We start from the raw sequence: 5187 nt of genomic DNA on the forward strand, positions 1-5187 counted from the left end.
ACTCGAAAATACTCAGAACTTAAAAGGACACAGTACTTAAAAATACTCTGTTCCAATCATCACTTTGATGCGTGCACTCAGAATCGATTCAAAGTACTCAGTATTAAGTGACGAATAGATACTTAAAAGTACTGAGTTTTATTTATATTTACAGGTATTCAGAAATGATTGTACTCAGTTTGAAGTTCCAATAGTTTTAAAGTACAATACCCAGTAAAGTTAGCCATTCTTTTGACTTAATTTGGATTAATATTTTAATCTGAATAAAGTGCTGAGATTTCTACATTAAGCATTGAAATGTTACCAACACGTGTACATATAAGTATTTAAGGGAAGAACTTAGTACTCTCAGAAATACCCGATTCTTAAAAGTATCGATACTAAAGAACTTGATCCTCAAAAGTGCTCGATCCTTCCCAACATACCTCCTCCCTTCCTAATAACCCTCCATGAATCTCCCTCTCACAATAATTCTAAAAGGTCGCGCCTCGAGCTTTAATTTTTTACATAGGTCAATATAATTTTGTAGGATCAATAAAAATACTCGAAACTATAAGAATACATTGACTACATGCTATAAAAGTAGTATAAATCTAGTAATTACAAAAAAATAGGAATTTAAAAAGTCTTAGCTTGCATAAAATTACATTCCAACTGCACTGCAATCTGAGATTTCAACCTCGAAATCTTAAAAACCTGTTTAGATGTTCCCTGCAGTACGGGGGGACTACAGGACTGCTGAATCGGTAGCTACCTGATAAACACCGTCAATTACCGACCGACTACTTGCAGTGTAATTCATCGATTACTTTTACAAGGCAATGTCCTAGGCGGTAGTCACCATCGGCTCTCTCTGCACTACCGGGAGTTACTAAAGTAGTCGCTTGCGTGATTTATGCGCGCCCTCTGTCGTTGTTTTTCGCTATTCTTCTTACGACTGGTTCGACTCTGCGCTACCATGTGCACTACCACGGGTTAATAGAGTAGCTACTTACCTAGGAGTCGGTGCAGTAGCGGTTCAAAAGTAGCGATTGACTCCAGCAGTACTGGAGGGTTATTACCGCGCTTTCTTTGTATGTATTTCATTGACATTTTTTAATTAGTGTGTGTGTTTGTGCGCGTTTCTTTATGTACCCAGTAGAAATCGGTCGTATGCATTCATGTATTCTTCATGTGAGTGAATTAGTGTGAACAATTTTCAGTCTTGTATAAAAATTTTAGTGAACGGACGTGTTGTGCGATACTATTTTCAGCACAAACGGGCTTTTACAAGATATGCATTTGCATATGTAAGTGCTACTCTTTTGTATGTCCGCGTATATTAAAATGTATCAGAGAAGTAGCATTTACATATCTTGTAAGAACGCTTAATACTGTTCCATTAGTACATTTTTGTATGTTAGAAATATTAATACAGCCATATGCATACAGCAGTAGTACAAGTGTATGGTTAGAGTACGCATACGCTCTGAGAAACCACGCGTGTTAAATGGAAATGAAGGTTCATTTATACTGGCATGTATACACGCAGCAAGCTCATGCCAACAGCGATGTCGTATGCATAAAATTTCTACTGGGTGAGGAATTTTGACATTTCCAGTGAAGCAGCCTGCAGGGTTGAACTTTTTAATATCTAACGGTTTGTTCGTTTTACAAAAGTGAGGATTTCATTGAAATCCAAGAAATCGAAATAATGAATATATATAGGATGTCAAAAGATTTCGTGAAATCTCAGATTTGAGTGCAGTGGGAATATACTCTGACCCTTAAATGGCATGTAGTCAATGTATTCTTATAGTTTCGGGCGTTTTGATTGATCCTAGTACATTATATTGATATCAGAAGAGAAGAACTCATTTTCTTATGTGGGAAAAATAAATGCTCAATGCGCAGCCTCTTAGGTTAAGCACATAGCGGAGCGGCGAGCAAAAGATCGAGAAATGCATCGAGCAAGGCGTAAATAGAGCATCGAGCAAAGAGAATGCTCTTTATGAAAAAGTAGGTACAATTGTACCTTTTCCCGACGTTTGATCACTTAAAGGTACATTATGTACAGTCACTAGATTTTAGGTACAATCATCTTTGATCATATCCATTTATAGTTTTTTTTCTTTTTCCTTTACCGTGATAATATATTTACTTGTAGGCATGGGTGAAGCTTCGCTTTAATATAATTCTAAAGAAAAGTGGTCAAAAGGAAGAAACTAAAAAAGTCATGTATTCTCTTAAACATTTTACATTGCAGCCACTACGAAAAAATAACAGTTTTCTTAGCTATCCTCAAATTCGTAATTTTTGTTATATTTTTTATATTCGAAATTTGAACTAATTTCTTCCATAAAACGCGATTGCGCCCTAGACGGACGTACTCCCCTCTCCAATGACGTTTTGAAATCTACAAACGCTCTACCCCTGCAATTGTTGGAATGCATTTTTTAATCTATTGACCCCATAAAAGCTAAAGTTCCCCGCATATGATAACATTTTCAACTTTTCTATTAATTTTAACGCGTATTTTCACTATGTCAAATTCAATGGCATTTGCGGTCAAATAATTGAAAAGAAATTATCAAATGGGACTAAAAATAATCTTTTGATTTATTTAGATCAGCTAAAGCAGCTATTTGTAAGTTTTTGGCCCAGAATATCATCAAAAAAGGTAGGGATAACGGAAAGCAAGTTGTGTCAAAATATGTCAATAAATTTTGTTCTCAAAATATGACATAATGAAAACCATCCTTTATTCGCCCATACAGTCCAGTATCTAGGATTTCTTAAAATTTCATATTTTCTTTACTTGAGAACTATAGCTATTTGACCCATATTCGCTTTTTGATTTTTGGAAATATATTTAAAATGTTTTCGAAGTTACTAACGGCAATTTGATTATTTTCTCTAGACTTGCTGGACCTAATAAAAGGAATCGGATAAATTAGCACACTTTTCCTGTCGCTTTATAAAAAGCTGTTTTTTTCTTTTTTGTAAATATTTTTCAGTAGTAAAAATTAGACATAAACAATGTTTCTCCGATTCCCATTAGATTATAGTCTATACATACAAGCTCACTTAAAAAAAAAAACTAATCATTTAAAATACATCCGTCTTTTGTATTCATGTTTTAAATAAGATTAATAAAAAAAACTATAAACGAATGATGTAAATTATTTAGGTACAATCTGCCTCATTTAGGTACATTTATTTTATGATATTAGGTACAATCTGAAATTTCCATTTTTTATACCTGCTATAATCATAGATATACCCACTCTTGAAATCGACACTTTATTCGCTGCATTGCTCGATGCTTTTCTCGCCGCTTCTTTATGAGCTTACCCTTGAATTATCGTATAGAGGGGAGATTATTGGAGGATTTTACTGTAATAATAATATAGATTGGCGCCTACACAAAGGGGGTATTCTCGAAATCTTGCAAAGCCAGTGCACGGATTGCATAACTTGCAAATACACAACAACAAAATACATGGGAAACAACATTTCCTATCGCTGAAAAGTATTCAAAGCCTAAGCCCATGCACATATTTAAAAAAAAGCATAGCAAGATAAATGCGACCCGGTGCCCTGTTTTGTTGTTGGAATTCCATATCTCTCTTATTTCGCTCACTTAATTTTTTAGCTGTATCTTGTTATTGTATTTGACATAGAATTTCGCTGCTTGGTATCTATGCATGCTACCCCTTGCAATGGGGTGCTCTCATACTCTTGGCAAATTTGGCATGGTATTTTTGCTTTTCGTGCAATCCGTGCGACGTGCAAGACTTCGAGAATACCTCTAATATGTTAGTGTTTGGCCAAGTTTCTCCTTGATGTTGTCACACAAGGGGAGGGACCTACAGATTTACGCGACTCCAAACGACGATTGTATTTTTATGAGAAGCTGGTTTTCATGGCAGAAATACAATTCGAGGTTTGCCATTGCCTGCCGAGGGGCGACCGCTATCAGAAAACACTTTTTTGATGTTGGTCGGAAAATTGGCGAACCCAGGCTCTGTGGAATGGTAGCGCGCACTGCTAACCACTACACCAAACACTAACCACTATACCATATACTAAAATTTGAGTCGGAGTCCTTTCACAATGCAGGATTTTCTTTGTTTGACGTATTCTAATGTACATACATGTTTATTTTATTTCAATACCATTTTTTATCGTTTATTTTTAACTTTTCCAATTTACAAGAAAATTGTGTGCACATTATTCTAAATATTACAGTTATGCTTTGCGAATTCACCACTGTGTGTTGGTTAAATGTTAGAAACAGCTTTTTATCTGTTGTTGACGCTGGCTATCTTCTGCAGATTTGGCAAGTTGGTTGGTGTCTTCATGGAAGCAGTTGTTTCTTGGCGTTTCAGTGTGCCACAACGTATTTGTGACTACCTTTCGGTCCGGATTGTACTACACGACTCTAAGTTGAGTGAAGAAGTTACAAAGTTATTAGATTCCATTGAAATGCACCATACATAAGGTGAACATACATGTACATATGTAAATACATGCATAAGAAGTATTCAAATTCAAAGTTTCAAATTGTGTCAGTGTAAAAGTGCGGTTTTCTGGTGTTTAATATGCCTATTGTATATTGAACAAAATTGTGTATGTATGTATGCTGCAGATATCTACATGTCCCCATTAATGATATTAACTCGAGATTTAACATACATACAAATGTATGCATGTATACGGTACTTTGGCAAAACCTCGAATTTCAGAAATCACTACAACCAAGTTTCTCCTAAAATTAATTCAAAATACGCCTTAAAATAGTATGATTCATTATATTTTATTTTAATTAACTAAAATGTATTTAATAGTAAATATTCAGATCAAAAAGTTATTCAAAATAATTTCTTGTTATTAATAGAGAGCTTTTTGTTAGAGAGTGTTGTATGAGAGTGTTTTGAGATACGAGGTTTTGCCAAAGTACCGTCGATATGCACATACATACATACACATATGTACATATTGCACTCTAAATAATGCTAATTGCGAAAACAAGTTTAGATAAATAGTACAGAAATAAGTATATGTATAAATAATATAAATCCAACCGAATAAAAAACTTTCATAAAAACATTTTCATTGCACTGTTAGTTTTCTACGTTCAATCAAGTTTTTAATTACCTCATGTCATATGTATACATATACCCTGCAGGAAATGCATCTAACTAT

At 34.5% G+C, this 5187-nt stretch overlaps 1 long non-coding RNA gene across 1 annotated transcript in view; it reads right to left on the reverse strand.

Moving 5' to 3' along the window:
* Positions 1-4137: 4137 nt before the first annotated feature.
* Positions 4138-5187, reverse strand: part of LOC118750448 — a 2826-nt gene continuing 1776 nt past the window's right edge. Inside the window, exon 2 of the long non-coding RNA XR_004994394.1 lies at positions 4138-4423. This is a non-coding gene — a long non-coding RNA (uncharacterized LOC118750448). The remainder of the gene's footprint in view (positions 4424-5187) is intronic.

The sequence above is a fragment of the Rhagoletis pomonella genome, unplaced genomic scaffold, assembly GCF_013731165.1.
Source record: "Rhagoletis pomonella isolate Grant_MI unplaced genomic scaffold, Rhpom_1.0 Rhpom_scaffold_00244, whole genome shotgun sequence".
Classification (NCBI taxonomy): Eukaryota; Metazoa; Arthropoda; class Insecta; order Diptera; family Tephritidae; genus Rhagoletis; species Rhagoletis pomonella.